Genomic DNA, 17,085 nt, shown 5'->3' on the forward strand with positions numbered 1-17,085 from the left:
GTCTTTGAATAAATAAGTTTTACCATTTCTTGAGTCAATAAGTGGCTAATAGGCCACTAATTACAGGGAGCAACTTGCTGCTTGAAAAAAAGAAAACATATCTTCAAAACAGAGGTCAGAATTTAATTTAAAAAGAGCATTTTCAAAATAAGGTAAATATAAATATGTGAATAAGGAGAGAGCGAAAAGAAACAGATGTGGTTGATATTGTACCCCTTTTTAATATAAAGAGATCATGACACTTAACAGAGAGAAGTTCTGAAAAGCATCTATCTGAAGTGAGGAGCTGTGGAAAGAAAATACTGAGGAACTCTGGGAACAAAAGTTTATTTTAATGTAGAGTCTAAATCTTACAAATTATTGTAACAACATAGTAATAGAGGGAGATTGAACTTGGTTGCCAAAGTTATCCTTTGAAATCCCATTTCTGATATCCCTAAAAAATAAAATGCTGATGGTGATGTATATGCACACTTCCTCTCGACAAAATTTTAAGTTGCCAGTAAGACACTTTCATAACTTCCCTAGAAAACCTGAAACTGCATAACCAAGAGTTCTTTTAGTTTAAGCAAATATAATTTACATCACTCATGTTCCTTCTTTAAAAAACAAGTTTATATAATATTACAGGTTAAAATGATCTCTTGTTTCCTCTTACTCATAGAATCATAGAATCATAGAATAGTAAGGGTTGGAAAGGACCTTAAGATCATCTAGTTCAAAACCCCCTGCCATGGGCAGGGACACCTCACACTAGACCATGTCACCCAGGGCCCTGTCCAGCCTGGCCTTGAACACTGCCAGGGGTGGAGAATTTACCACTTCTTTGGGCAAACCGTTCCAGTGCCTCACCACCCTCACAGGAAAGAACTTCTTCCTTATACCTAACCTGAACTTCCCTATTCAAGTTTGAACCTGTTACCCGTTGTCCTATCGCTAAAATCCCTGATGAAGAGTCCCTCTCCAGCATCCTTGTAGGCCCCCTTCAGATAATGGAAGGCTGCTATGAGGTCTCCACACAGCCTTCTCTTCTCCAGGCTGAACAGCCCCAACTTTCTCAGCCTGTCTTCATACGGGAGGTGCTCCAGCCCCCTGATCATCCTTGTGGCCCTCCTCTGGACTTGTTCCAACAGCTCCATGTCTTTCTTATGTTAAGGACACCAGAACTGCACACAGTACTCCAAGTAGGGTCTCATGAGAGCAGAGTAGAGGGGCAGGATCACCTCCTTCGACCTGCTGGTCACGCTTATTTTGATGCAGACCAGGATACGGTTGGCTTTCTGGGCTGCAAGTGCACACTGCCAGCTCATGTTCAGTTTCTCATCGACCAGCACCCCCAAGTCCTTCTCTGCAGGGCTGCTCTGAATCACTTCTCTGCCCAACCTGTAGCAGTGCCTGGGACTGCCCTGACCCAGGTGTAATCCAGGCTCAAATTCCATCCACAAACTTTTAAACCATCAGGTTATGCAAAACCACCAATTTTTATTTTTCTGTGTGTATGTGTGTATATGGGACAGAGAGAAGGGAGAGTATTATATTAAGTAGGTACTAATGTGGCAGGAAACAGGATCCGTTGTAATTCTGACTGATGTCAGAATTTTGCTCAGTCTGTGGAATACACTGAGAGACATGACAAAGGAATAGAAGGCTTTCAAAATAGAGTCTGAGAAGTCACTAAACTCCATGAGCAGAGAACTAGAGGGAGTGACTGCTGTGTTACCAAATTGCCCTCGTTCATACAGTCATGTTGCAAATTTGCCATGTACCAGCATCTTAACTTCTTTTTTTTCTGAATCTGCATTTATGCGTTTCAATTTAATTCTGTAACTGCAACATTTGGTGCGTTTGAGAAACTAGAAATAGTTCTTCTCCCCTTTCCTGTAACTGCAGTAACTTAGTAACATGATGCAAAATGAAGCCTACCCTGTATCACACACGTTTATTGTACTAAGTTCCCAAAGGTATCCTTGAATTCTGCTTCACCCTAATACATTGAAGGGCTGAGGCTAAGGCAGATGAACAGAGATGAGTAGAGATGATGATGATGTTGATGATGATTTTACAAAGTATATATTGCTCAAAAAAATGCAGTTTTAGTCACTTTGAAATGATGTGAATGCAAGCCAAATGTGCTCATTTGCAGAATTTTGAAAAATTCATTACACACAAATGTAGAACTATCATTATGCCTGCCTTAATCTAGTGCTCCTGACATTCATACAAAATTTGGCTGTCCCTGCTTAAATTCCCAACTTTCTCCCAGATCCTAGGTTAGCGTCCTAACTTCAGAGTATAAAGCACAAATGGGAGATCATCTTTACCTTTTGCTGTGCTATTTTGTATTAGTGCTTTTAAATCAAGTGGCTCTTGAAAGGTTTTCTGAATCCAATACTATCAAGTATTGCTCTCTCTGACTCAGTGATGATATCTTATAGAAAATGGAGTACCTCCAACATACGTATATCCTATCCATAAAATTCCCAGCCTTCGCATGCTCCACATGTCACCTGTTACGGTGTTTTTCTGACTCAGATCTGTTCTCTTTCTGATTGGGGGTAGGATTCTGAAAAAGTTTATTTCATAAGTTAAATTAATACATTCTCCCAAGGCTATAGGTATTCTGAGGGTAATGCAGAGAAGAAAGGTCAGACTTCTGTTACTAGAATTGTTCTTTTTACAAAATGATTCGCAGCTTGGCAATTAGGATTAGAGGAGTTTAAGGTTTAATTCTGCTAAAGTGAATTGAAAACAAAACCTAAGCTGCGCAATGCAGGTGGATGTTCTAACACTCCAACAGAAAGAAATATGTGGCTTTCTCCAGCAGCTTCATGTGGATATAGTCCATCTTCTTTGCTTTTCCTTACCTGCGTTCCAAGAAAATTGTTTGTACAAGGCCGCACAATGTTTCAATCTCAAACTAATTCATTTTTTTTCATCTGTTTGGGACCTAAGTAAAAAAAAAAGGAAACACAAAACACTGGCTTGTCAGAATAAAAATTATTTCTATTGCTTAATTCAGAAGCTACAAATCAATTCTTTGCACAGCCTTAAAACATAGTTAGTCTCATTGCCACAAATATGCTGAGATACACAAGTGAATTGAAACTATATTTCTCTATTAATGCTGAGATCTGTCACAAGTAATTTTAGAATCACTTATTGACCTTTCATTACTAAGATTTAGTAAAGCACTCATTTGCTTTTCATCTGGGCATTTCTGACTTCATTCACAATGAAAACATTACCATAACACCACCAAAATGAAACAGACAAACAGCAATAAATTACCCCAAATATTACTCCAGTGAGTGAGATTTTCTTCATTGGAACTTTTGCTGGTTTTGGAGGAGTCAGGATTGCAAGTTTGGGTTTTTTTTTTTTTTTTTCCTTTTTTAAGCCACTCTATCTTCACCCCTTTTATTCAGAATATTAACAGGAATGTATGACAAAAAATTAAACAAACACAGTTCTCTAAGATGCAAAATTAATTGTATAGTCATATATGCATAACATAACATGAGCGTTTGTTTATAAACAGCAAACCAGTCGCATTGTGCTTGATCAAAACAAACATCTATAATCTTTCCATCTTTCTCTCCTTTAAAAATTCTCACTGAGAAATAAATGGAAATTGAATTCATTATGTATACATCCAATTTGGTGCCCTTTGAAAATCGTGCCTTATTTTATAATTCTAAATGATCAGTATCGCTAGCTAGGTTTTTTTAATGAATATTACTCCTTTTACTGTATTTTTGCAACTATGTTTAGCTAAGTATTTGATCAAGGCTCTAAGAAACAGAGAATACAGTTTTCACATGTGGGAGAAAAAACTCACGAAGCACCAATATTTTCTATTAAAGCAGAAAACAGCTGAGCATCAAATACTTCTACCTGTGCCAAGGATGAGTACACTTGTCAAAGAGATGTTGCATGCAGGAGAAAAAAATATCTTCTCCATTAATATCACCTATCAGCTGCCAGCTATGGGCAGATCTGTTGTAGCTGCATTGCTGGCCTGGGTTCATCAGCTGTAGCTTTGGACTTGTAAATGCATAAAACACTCCTGCTCCTGCAGAGCTTTATGGGGGTTCAAGCCACCTGTAAGAAGATTCTTTATACCTTACAGAAATTCAAGGGCAGCAAAATTGTGCCAATTTTTTGTGCTTCTATTGTATATTACATCCACACTACAGGATCTATTCAAAGCACACTTTTCAAGTAATAGCCCATATGGAGCACATAAAAGTAGCAACCTGCAGTTAGAGTACAGTGAAGTGACCAACAAAGATTTAAGTCTTTATGTTTAGGGGCACACGCTCAGGGACATGTAGAATCAGGATGAAATTTCTCTTACTACATCTAAATATTGGGAAAGACAACACAATCCATGTCTTCTCTGTCCTTGTCACTGTTCAGCATTGGAGACTATAGGAGAATGTCCATTACTCGAGAAATGTATAAGTTCTTATGCATAACTTGATGGCTTCTTGTTTTCATTTTCTTCAGCTTAACTAATGTGCTTATTTAGTGCAGAACTATCAGCCAAAATTGGAAGCCTGTGATGAGTCATTGCACTGTGGGGAACAAACAGAGTGGACATAATGAACTATTGAGCAGTCAAAAACTAGCTAAAGGTTGATGATCAATTTTTCCCTGAAAAAAGATGGCAATATGCAAACAAGGGAAAGGTTAGGATGGAAGTCATTTCACTTAACTTCAGATTTTTAAACTGCAGATGTTTATACTTGTACTAACACTGTGGGTTGTCTTTGTAATCAATAGAGACGAATGAACAGTTCCAGAACACAATTCCACTGACCCATTTTAGACCTTTTTTATGAAATTAACTAACTGTGTACTTCAGATGCCTATTTCTAACCACTGAGAATAAAAGTAGCCTAGATGCCTAGCTCTGATGTAGCTCCTGCATTACAAAAGTACCGTTTGAAAAGTTCACATGAACCACACGTAAAATAACTGAAATTCAGAATGTGCCTGGCAGAGGCTTCCACCTGCAACTGAACTCTTTAATGTGCAGTGTTTGGGACCTTGGTGACCTTTCCTATGACCTTCCTACACACACAGAACACTACAAGCCCTTTGGGAGAGACTGCTGTGTTTCACTCTATCTGTCATCACAACTGATCCATGTTTGAAAGATAAAGGATAGGAACAGTGGCTTGCAGTCATAGATGACGGGTCATCTTGCCCATTCTGTCGCCCTCAGCCAAGATCAGGTACCAAAATATATATTTACATGAAAGTTGTTAAATGGTTGTATTAATTATTACTGACAAAAAAACAAACCCACACTGGGAAACCTAACTCTAATGTTCAGCTATCTTAGATTTATGAATAGGTAGGCTCTTGAGAATAAAAATCCTGACAAAGCTCTATTCAAAGACTGGCCATTCTAACTGCAGTAATTGTAAAATGTTCCTACATTCCATTTTATGGCTATGCTGATCTTCTATAAAACCTATATCCATTGTTCCAGTGATTTGTATGGGACAGAATATCTGTAGATCTATCTGGTTAATGTGCAGGATAATGGGAGCTACAGGGTAATAGTCTGCCCTTAATTCACTGACTGCTTTTAAAGATCCAGCTCTCTGTGCAGCCTATTAATCTACTAATGAGTCAAACCATTTCTGAAGTATACAGCCACTGCTTCCAGACTTGCTACAATTTGTTTGCATCTCCCTGGTTTTCTTCAATGTCAAAGTGCTATCCACAGCACAAGCTAGTCTATTTTAAGAAGTACTTTCAGAAAGGATGCCCTTATCAGGAAAGATTTTTGGATCTATGAAGAAAAATATACACAGTATACAGCACAAGTGACTTAAAATTTAATGAAAAAAAATTCTATTGACATAAAAGGAAAAGAAGTAAGGAGTTGTTTCATATCTGATACCATAGTTCTGTAGCATATTTTCATAATGGAAAATATAAAAGATATAGAGGACTGATTTTGACATCATCTGCAATCTACGGCTACCCCAAACTACCTGAGTACATGCTACAGAGAATAATGGGGAGCGTCACAGACAACTACAGGTTCTCTGCAGAGGTCTTTTTGCACTGTATTTCTTCTCCTCCTTTTCAGCTGTTTAATTATCTGGTTTTCAACAGGCCTTTGTGTCAGAGTCTGCAATTATTTTGTAAAGCATTAATATGCTTTATAAATAGGATAGGAAAAGTAGCATTTTCAGCTAGTGGAGATGTGCAGAGTGTATATATTATATCTGAAAAATGTACTTTCAGAGATAAATAAGGCTTTCATAAATAGTTTTTGCTTGTTCAAAGAACAATGGAAGTACAGGAGACACAGTATACCATCATGAAGAGTGGGCTAGTTCGGATACTAAAAACAATATACTTGGCCTTACAGATCCTAATTCCCAGCCAAAGAAGGATAACTAGGATTATCTTTGCACAAACCGAAATGTGCCTGTGAACTCATGGCCTTTCTTTAACGACTCAGCATATGATGCATTTGAGGGCAAAGATTGTTTATGATGTACCTAGTGTATTCAATTTTTGGAACTAAGTATGTCTCAAAAGCTAATATTTTAAAAATAGTTTTGTTATGAGAATTTCTATTTGAAAAGTTGCACAAGAAGCTTCAAGAACTCTGTTTTGAACTAGCTATTGTAATTCTTGTCACAACATGTAAAGTTCTTATATAGCTTGCTCATTCTATATCAGAGTACCCAATATCTGAGATTTAAGTCCTCCTCCTTTTGGCCTCACCTTCCCCTGTTCAGGAGCACTGGCTGGCTGCCACTGCTCTGCAGCTGTCTAGGATCCGCCTCTGTAGCTGCCCTGGGTCAGTAGCACCCTGTGTAACCTTAGTCCAACCATAACTTGGACTGTGTCCTTTGCTATTGGTTTCCTTTTCTTATTTGATAGTTGGATTCAAGCTTGCTCTCTGGTATATTAGCTGCTGGTCTTCAGATTAACCCAATGCTCTAGAACAGAACAGGTTGTTGGTGCTATCAGAAGTAAAAATCTTTAGGTTAAGGGACAAATTACTTCCCTTCCCCAATATATGCAATCACTACAAAGGAAACGAAAAACTGTTTACAGGAAAGTGTTTTATTTGCATGGAACAGGTAAGACAGACAGACACTGGAATTCAGAGTAACCTTCTGCATCAACAACTGTAGTCTCCCATTATTACAGGCTACCAACTCAAATAATCCTGTTAATATTTTAAGTGTATTGAATAAGCCTAAGAGATTTGAGAACTGGCATCACGGCACTGATACACATTATCAGGATAAAGGCACACAAAGATTACCCAAGATTGCTTTCACTTGGCCAAATACATGTTACCAGTTAGAGTACAGAGGTGTATGATATGCACAAATCACAGCAAATGACAAGAGAAGATTTGACAATTTCACATAATCTTAATTTACCTTTGGGAGAAACTCAAGAAAGTTCTTTTTACTATTTTTGTCAGAAACTCAGTGATTACAGTAGAATATTTTTCCGGTTTCTGGGAGATGCGTCCTTTAGATGTGTCCTCTGCAAGACACAGATACTGACGGTACATTTTACAAGATGACACAGTTTTATTCTGTGTTCAGATGGAGCCTAGAGAACAGCCCAGATCACTCTGCAACATATGCAAAGTAGTTTGTCAGCTGACAAGGCCATGTGGTGGTGCATTCCCCATCACTCCTTCCCTTCCATCCTATGGACCGCTCTACGACTTGAGGAGTACCCGTCAAACCTTTGTGTAATGACATTGACCATTGAGCATTCCTTGACCATACCACTAATTCTTGCATGACTCAGGAAGGAGGCACTGACCGTACCAGGGAGTCCTGTTGTGTGGCCAAGGTGGGAAGCGAGAGCAGGGATAATCAGTCATCTCCTGACAGCCTTGGAACATTTCTCACCTTGGTCATAGCCTGAGTCTAACAGTACCATTGTTACTGGAATTTTGAAAAATTCTGGTAATTACTGACTCAGGTTGTGGTCAGGATGGAAATTTACTAAAGCAAATCATCTTGCGACACTATACACAGTGGTCCTAAGTGAGACTCTTTGAGCTCTCCTAGACTGCAGAAGGCTGTGACCAGCACCTCCCTCTGAGCAGGATGCCTCTCAGAGCTCACAAACTCTCCAGGTCGTGAAAATTGCAGGACCATTGACAAAAGCTGATGATGGGACCTGGGCTGAAGACTCCCCACTCCTGGAGGCTCAACCCTCACCCACTGAGAAATGCTGAGACATTTGATGTGAATAATTCACTGAACTCACCACCTTAAAACTGCAGCCTACTGCTAGGTCAAAAGCCATGTAAAAAATCTCATCTGTAGTGATTTGGTACGATGATTCTTTAGGCAATCCTAATTGATTATACATGTGGCTCTAAACCACTCATTTCACGACAGGCACTGAGTAGGTTACATGGATTGCATTGACTCTGTTGTCTAGAACAGGATTTCACACATATAGCTTACACTTGAGTACTTCCATATAGATGCCTAGGGTGTCTTAACCTCCACTGGTCTCACCTTTGACCACAATAATTCAAGTCATTTGATAAGAAGTGGATATTTCAATACAAAATACAGTACTTGTATATTCAAAGACATTACTGGCAATGAGACAAAGACTCACAATAAAATGGAAACATGAAGAAAGACATTTTTATTACTGATCCTATGGAATAATCAAAACAGAATAGTGTGATTCCAAGGCACCACCAGAAGCTCCACCAGGCCTAATTGTTACAGAATAAGAAAGTCACTAGAAAGAAGTAAGAGCACATATGCAAACACCTGCAAACACACAGCCGCCATGCCTTGTATCTGTTGGGGAAAATAGGGTTTGGATTAGCATTCTGAGGCCTTCCACAAAAAGAGAGTTGACTTCTGCTTCCTCAAACTTCTCTGTAGAAGCACACACATTTGTGCTTCAATTACTGTGTGGTTTCTTCTTCAAAAGTCTCCTGGTGTTGATTTGTGTGTTGGGAGAAGGACCTGTTTGGTATATAGACCCCAAAACTTATATCACTATATCTGAAATCTTTTATAATACCTTTACCTTGCAAAACTACATTTTTTATCTAATCAATAAAGAAAGTAAATGCATGATAAACTGAGGATTTTTACAGTTTTGAAGTATGCAAAATTTTATTTAATAAACAATATTTTGGCTGCTTCTCTTTCATCTTTTTTGAAAAAGAAACAAAAATATGTAAGAAAGACAATTCTGCTACCTAAGAAGTTTTGTAATCTAATGAAGTCAGGCATATCTTATAATACAGGGGTAGCAATTTACAGTTGTATAACATCTAAAGTGAGAAATTGATATAAAAAATGGATATAGACTGGCCCAGAGTCTATCACTAGGATTATACTGGCATAATGGAAAGATGAATCAGGCCTCAAATTAACAAATGGTCATTTTAAACTTCTGATGTATATAAGCTCTAAAACTTTGACCTTTTCTTGTTTTAGCAGTCATAGAATGAGATATGAAAGGAAAAACACACTCAGTAATCACTACTTTGAGGCAGAATTTAGAAAGGCACACAAGTAATTCATGTCCAGTGGCATAGTGAAACAAATATTAAAACAATACATAAAAAATAAAAACATGTACAGCAGCTACTTTTTAAGAATTACAAAGACTGTTCAAACGACTCACATTATTTATGCAACCAGTAACACAGACACATTTAAATTTTTTTAATGGGTTTTTTGAATATAAGAAGTTGTTTTCCTGGTTAGGACTTTGACAGTGGTAACTAATACTCTAAAAAATATTTGTTGCACATGCTTGGTTTATGTCATTTCAGTGTAAATGTACAGGATTGTTTATAGTTGTTGTGGTACAGACAGATCTTTTTAAAGCATCTTCCAAAGCAAATTGAGAAGTTTTCTTTTTAACCTTTGTTGTTGTTGTTGTTGAACTCCACAAGAATTCACATTACACTGACATCAACTCCTTCCTGTGGTCCACCTGAGTGGTTTAACAAAATAAAGACAGATGTCAGTGGAGTAATTTGAGCACTTCTTTGGTGGAAAGATACTACTGACAGACTTTTTTTCTGTGTCCACTCTCACTAAAATATTTCCTGCTGCTGTTCCCCAACTACCAATGAAGTCATACAAGATCTCAGAACCCAACAAAAGGAGTTATCAAATGGCATCAGTTTCCTTGTGTGTTCATGCAAGATTTCACACTCACCATAGACAGGAATTTGAGAATTACAAGAGTGGCTTGATGAGGAAGATGTATTGCATGACTGATTTAATTTACAGCTACTAAGAACAACACATTCTTTTACTCATAGACATAAGCCTTTCCCTCTCTGTGCTCATAGTAGGGAAAACGGAATGTCTTAGCTATTTTAAGACAAGTAGAAATTACACAAAAAAGAAATCAGGTGTTCCGCAGAAAACCATGGCCAGTATGGCAGGAATACTACATAATGGTTACACTGGCACTACAGACACAGTAGCATGGAGGATAAGAAAGGGCTGTAACTAGTTTTCTATTCTGGCAACTGTAATTTAATAGAGGGTCATGGTGTTCCTGGGGTTTTGGTCACCTGTCTTTCAGCAGTATGATCCTTCTTCAATCCACTACAATAGTGATTTTTATAACTGAATATGTCAAACTGCACTTCCAACAGCATCTTGAATACTACTTCAGCGCTGGCAGGCATGGATTGCTACGGTATTTTCAGCAGTATTAGACACAGAACTAATGTGGGAGTTGACTTCATCAGTGACTTACCTGAGTTGTTACCTCCCCTCTAGAAGAGAGGTTCATCATCTCTCCCAGGTTTCCAGATTGCTTTTCTATTATCTATTTATCTTCTACAGTTCTGACTACCTGCTTCAGCTGATAACTGCCAGCTGCCTCAAGTTCTCTGTGATGCCTGGTAGAGATCTTCCGCAGCTGAGTCTATTGCTGTAGTTAGAAGATGCTGTGTTCTGTGTCCCCGGGAGCTGTAAAAGAAAAGAATTTTATTGGGCCTGGAATAGACAGGGTTGATGCTTATAGACAAAACTGTCCTCAATATAAAAACATGCTTTGGCTATATTTTATTGTGAAAATTCTACAGTCTATTCATACTTACATGAATTTTATCACAAAATTTGAAGTATGCATATCTCACTACAGAACTAGGATTAAAGTTTTATGCTAGTGAAAAAGCTATCTGCTTGAATGAAGGTAGAGTGAGACACAGACTGACAACGATTAGCTGTTGATATAAAGCCTACAAAAGCTAGCCTAAGTGATTCACCAACATAATTTTAATGATAATATGCTGCATATTTGCTGCAGATGAGGAGAATGCACACCACACCAGCCTGCATATGGACAAGAGAGAAGTCTGAATTGAATATTTATGGAACAGAAATCAGTCCAGAAAAAACCTAAACCAACATAATCAGAATGTAATCTTATGTAGGCCAGAACACCACAGTCATAAACATGCACCCCTTAGATTCGGACTCTGCAACTAGAACACATAACCTGTGATGTAGCAGAGGAATCTAAGGTTAGAAGAGGACCTGTAAAATTTTGGGTTCAAATGAAACTGCGTGACAAGTGCCATGTGGGGAAAATGGACTATTCCAGTAGGAAAATTACCCAAACTATTAGCGGATAGACTCACAGAAAATGCCATCAGGTATTCTACATTTGCAGCACTTTTTTCCCTTTTTTCTTCTTTGTGGTGAAAAATAATTCCTAAAACCTTTTTCCGTTAATATCACTAAAAAGACCTCAAGCTGTTATCAACAGGAAACAGGAGAGTGGATAACACACAACCTCCCAGAAGCCTGTCTCACTATCAAAAGGACACAGAATGAGTAACCCAATGTGTGACTTCTTTTCACACACATTCTAGATAGATATGTTTAATTTCTTCTTTACAATTAGATCACTGAAAAATGCGGAATGCCACCCTCCCATACACAGACGCATACACACATGCACATGCAGTTCTGAACCTTTGCTAGCTTCTCGAAATTCACAAGGAAATTATTAACTGCTATCACTAATACATTTTTAATTCTTACCCTGAGAGGTTAGCTACGAACATTTTGACTTAGAATAACGGACTTCCTACGCTGAAGATGCTCCAAGACTGGAAAGATGCCAAATGACAACAACAGGTTGTTTTTTGTTTTTTTTTTCAATCTGCAACTGGGAACCGAATCACTTCAGAGTCTTCATTCTGCAGCACTCGCAGAGGAGAACATTCACTTAAAACCTGATGTCACTGCACTCGAGGTCAGTATAAAAAATAGAATCATACATCAACTGTTAGACTGAGGGCTCATGGTAATTCCTGTCACTTTAAGCAGGACACAGACAGTAAGCTGTATCTGAACTTGTGCAAAATGTAGGCCAGAATCACACATTATTATATTTGCAGCTAGCTTATATTCAGTCTCTGCCTTGGACTAGAAAATGCAAAATGTGATGAAGTGCACAGCAACATTAAGTCAAGATGCATACACCTTTCCGAGACATGGTGTTCTGAAAGAGGTATAGAAAGAAACTGCATGAGGCACAAACATATATACAGAAAATGTATGTCTATGTCGTAGGTATAATCTACTTTTTCTATATAGGTATGTTCATGTATGCTGTAGTAAGATCAACACAAATTCATTATATATAAACACAGAATACATCCATTTGTACTGTATGTAGCACTGTCCTATATACAATGTGCAGTATATTCTATGCAGTAAGTAATGTGATACTGTGTAGTACAGTATGTGATATACCTTATCATATATATCGCTTTGCAAAATTTATTGTCTATAATATATAGTATATAGTTATAATTAAGAAAAAATATATAACTAGATATTTTTTCTAGTTAAGACACATCAACGGAGGAAACAGAACCATGCAATGAAAAAGTTATCATTTCTATCTTAACCTATTTATTTTTCAGGTCCCTTTGAAAATCACTTTCCTAACATTCTTTTAAAAAGTACGTAAATTGTAATATTTCACTGTAGAAGGCAATGTAGCTACGCTCTGCATTTCACAAGAACCGTCTGAGGTCCTATACGGCCTATGATTTTCTTCAGGGCATACAAAGTGTCTGAATGTGGAAGAGAACTTAACATCACTGTAATGCCAAGTTTAAAACTTTGATTCAAGCATTAGTAGCCTCTCTATGAAAGATCTTATATCAGATTTCATGCTAATTTATGTGTTTTTAATCCTGTAATCGTGGGCCTGCCTGGAAGTGAAGCATTTGTACCCAAGTTGTCTTTGCTCGTATGCCCAGGAGTTGCTGCTTACTGTTTGCTCTTCCCTCCGCTCGGCTTAGTGGGCCCTTAGAGTTCTTGCTGGTCTTCCAAAACCCATAGTGCAACCTGCTGCTAGGCAGACTGGCACTGACTCTGTGTGGGGATGCTGGGCACAGACTCCTTTCACGCACTTGCACAAGAGATGACACACCACTACCTAAATTAATGCAACTGTGACTTCCATGAGCTGCCCTCATAATCACCATAGATGTTTGCTCCTAAAAACGTCCCCGCACTTAGGTACATAACTCAAATATTACTTAACTTATGCAAGGGCACAAAAATAACTCCAAGCTGTTTAGCCTGTTTCTGGAATAAAAGTGTTTGCTGTCTCTACCAGTGAACTACTTACTACTCCTTATGACTACAGCACCAAAATCTGCCCAGAGACTGTAGCGACCTGGCTGCTTTACAAACATGTGACAAAGCATTCTCTCCTGAATCTGAAGAACTTGCAGTGGAAGCATGTGATATAAAATATTAGAACAAAAAAGAGAAGGAATGATAAAATGTTACATTACTGAGATTTCTGGGTCTGTGTCTTCCAGTTTAATGATTATAGTTTAAAACACAAAATAATTCCTAACACTTCTCACGTAAAAGCCAATAGATTCATAAGCCATGAAGACAAAGAAACCTGACTTCTACGAACTTGCGCTGCAAGATGGCAGTCCTCTGTGGATGGATTCTTTGACGTGTAATAGGTATTGCTATTCATGCTGCAGCTTTTCTTGAGGGGTGGCATGCTCCTTTCCAGATTATTTTTCCAAAAATTTTAGTTCATTGTAGCTGATGGTAGTTAAGGGATTTAAATGTTATCAATGGAAAATAAACAGACAACCCTAGCAAGCCCTTCCCTCCTCAACTAGCAGCTCAGCAAACTGCAATATCCTCAACTACAACCCAAGTTCTCCCTCCTCTTATCCATACACAAACAGTTTCAGCTCCTAACATGTCTGTAAAGATCCTATTCATAAGCTCTTAGAAACAAAGTACATGCCATAAAATTAAAAAAATAAATAAATAAGATAACCAGGTTTACTTTTGTACATGTTTTGCAACATAATGTCAACAACTGTAATTACTCCAGCCTCCTCACACTACTTTAAATGGTGCACATAATGTGCAACTTTTACCCATGAGAATAGGCATTATGATAAAGGCTTGAATTATGCAATTATATGATTATCTTCTGTCTCCTTCCCTACAGGATTTTAGCCTCAAGGACACGATTTCTGGAGAGTTTAACGGTCACTTTCATAAATACGTCCATGTACAAAACAGTTGGAACTTTGCTTTTTCTTAAGGGAGAGAGAAAGGGGGCAAAAGAAGAGGTGACCAAGATTTTAATCGACAACTCATTGCTGACTGGCCAAATTTCAGTCCCTGCTTTGGAAGACGAAGTTCCCGCGTTTAGCACAAAAATATGTCCGTTAATTTTGGGGTTCTTTTCCTTCTAACCCCAGCAAACTCGTGCCTTTTTGTAATCTTTCCGTGGAACAGCGACTGCATCAGCCTTATGGTGTGAAATACTCGGCATCCTCAGTCCAGAAGAGGAGGAGAACGGGGTGGGGCCGGGGGTGGACATGTCTTGTGCCGCCAGCAGCGAGGCAAAGAGCGCGACAAGGGGACGCCGGGGCTCCCCATGTCCCTCCACTCCTGGAAGAGCGCCCACCGTCCCGGCCGCGCCCCCCAGCGAGGGGTCTCCGCGCTCTGTGGCCCCTGGCGGGGCAGTAGGCGGAGAGCCCGCCGGCGGCGAGGGCTCACGCCTCCGCCGGAGGGCGCGGGGCCCCGGTGCTGCCCATCCTCCCGCCCCAGCCCGGCGCGGCGCGTCCCCTCCCGTCCCACGTCCCACGTCCCGCTCTGGCTCCCTCTCCCCGGGCCGGGTGCCGCGCCCCCGCCGGCCCCGCGGAGCCGGGTTGGGCAGCCTGGGAGGCGTCGCCTCCGCAGCCCCCGCCCCCCCGCGCCGGTGCTGAAGCGCCTCGGTCGCTCCCCAGCAGCACCCCCGGGACAGCAGCGTCCCGTCGGCCTCGCAGCAGCACCCGGGCCTCCCTCCTTGCCGCCCGGCCCGGGCTCTCCCGCCGCTGCTCCGCTGCCGAGGACACCTCATGGGAAATAAATAAATAAATTACCCCACTCATCCCCGCGGCAGGGAGACGAGGCGGTGGTCGCGGGATTAGATCCAGCCCGAGCTAGAAACCAGGTAACGTAACCTACCCGCCAGGAGGGAGGAGGAGGAGCAGCGAGGCCTCTGAGGTCGCCCCCGCCGGGGAGGGCTCCGGGGGACGGAGAAGGGGCTGCCGCAGGCGGGGCGGCCCCCGGCTGGCGGCGTGAGGGCGACTGCTCCCGCGGCGTGCGCGCCTCCCTGTCAGTCACACACGCACACACGAGCCGCCGCCCACGCAGGGATGGATGGACGGACGGACAGACGGACTGAAGGACGGACACCCCGCGGGCGCTGCCGCCCGTCCCCCCCATCCCAAAGCAGCCACCGCAGGGAGACGCCGTCCGCCCCTCCGGCCCTGCAGCGAGCGGCGCCCGGCTCCGAGAGCGGGGCCGGGAGGCGGGTGGCGGGGCAGGGCTGAGGCCGCAGCTCCGGGGGGGGGCGCGGCGCGATCCCGCCCCCGCCCCGCTGCGCGCATCCCCGCGAGGCGCTGAGGCCGCTCCCCGCCTCCCGCCGCATCCGCGGGCGCGGCGGCAGCGCCCATCCCGAGCGGAGCCAAGGTCCGGGACGCACCCGCCCCGGGGCAGCTCCGCTGGGAAATGTGGGCGGGAGCCACGGCGGAGACTGCGGCAGCGCTAAAACCGTGTTGACGCCCTAGCCGTTATCAGAACCGGGGCTGCTTGTGTCATAGCACTGTGGTAGAGATGACCTTGGCGAAGGTGGGCCTCATGGACCCTCCACTGCACCACGCCAGCTGCGGCCCTACTCTGAGCTGCTCTGAGCCAGACAATGCCGGCATTATTATCTCCAGATACTGCTGGCTTCAGTTAGTGTTTGTGTACTGAGCACCCGGAGTGACTGGTACCAGAGGTGGGAAAATACACCCTCTCCATCGTTGTCTTTACTTGGCCTCTGCTAGCACTCAGTGAACTCAAGGTCCTTGAAGGGAGTAGTCTGAAGAGCCTCATGGCGAGGGGCAATCATCCCAACAGAAAAGGAATTCTCTCTGCTCATAGAGAGCTCTGTGTCCTTGGTTCATGGTTGTTGAAGTGGCCCCTACAAGACACTGAAGCAATCTTGGGCCAAGAAGTTTCCCTGCTCACATTTTGGAGACTGGAATGTCCCCTGGTACCCTTGGGAGGACATATAACCTGTTTGTCCTGCAGGGACACAGAACCCACATGGGTTCTCCACTGCTATTCCAGTAAGGTGGACGGGAAAACAAAACAAAGTAACATTTAGAAATAGCTGTTTCTTTCAAATGCCAGCCTGAGCTTTCAGCAGAGGAGTCTTGCCGAAGTTATTATTGAAAGCTGTTTTGGGAAAAAGAAAGAAACTGAAGGAGGCTGATGCCTCGTGGAGGCATCCATTCTTGTTTCCACAGTGACATCCATCCGTGCCTCTCAAGTTACTTATCAAATAGTAATGAAAGAGGTGCTTGCAGCTTCCATTGCAGGAATGGGGCCATAAACTTAACAGCACACCAGTCGAGCCAACAAAATAGTGCCTGAGCTCTGCCTAGATGAATTATGGTACGGAAGTCAGATTTCTCTCAGAGAGAGATGTAGACTGATATTTAAAGGAAGCAGAAAACTGACAAATAGT

The 17,085-nt window shown here is 41.5% G+C and overlaps 1 protein-coding gene and 1 long non-coding RNA gene across 3 annotated transcripts in view; one reads left to right on the forward strand and one right to left on the reverse strand.

Annotated features, from left to right (window-relative positions):
• Positions 1-7,080: 7,080 nt before the first annotated feature.
• LOC115605202 lies at positions 7,081-15,990 on the reverse strand. The gene is made up of 3 exons (XR_003990535.1): positions 15,534-15,990; positions 10,768-10,982; positions 7,081-9,987 (listed from the first exon to the last, which is right to left on the reverse strand). It is a non-coding gene; the product is annotated as an uncharacterized LOC115605202 (long non-coding RNA).
• Positions 15,293-17,085, forward strand: part of SLC16A7 (solute carrier family 16 member 7) — a 76,302-nt gene continuing 74,509 nt past the window's right edge. For both annotated transcript variants that reach the window (XM_030479287.1, XM_030479285.1), the window contains exon 1: positions 15,293-15,519. The gene's annotated coding sequence lies outside the window, so the exon portion shown is untranslated. The remainder of the gene's footprint in view (positions 15,520-17,085) is intronic.

Source organism: Strigops habroptila, chromosome 3 (assembly GCF_004027225.2).
Source record: "Strigops habroptila isolate Jane chromosome 3, bStrHab1.2.pri, whole genome shotgun sequence".
In the NCBI taxonomy this organism is placed as follows: Eukaryota; Metazoa; Chordata; class Aves; order Psittaciformes; family Psittacidae; genus Strigops; species Strigops habroptila.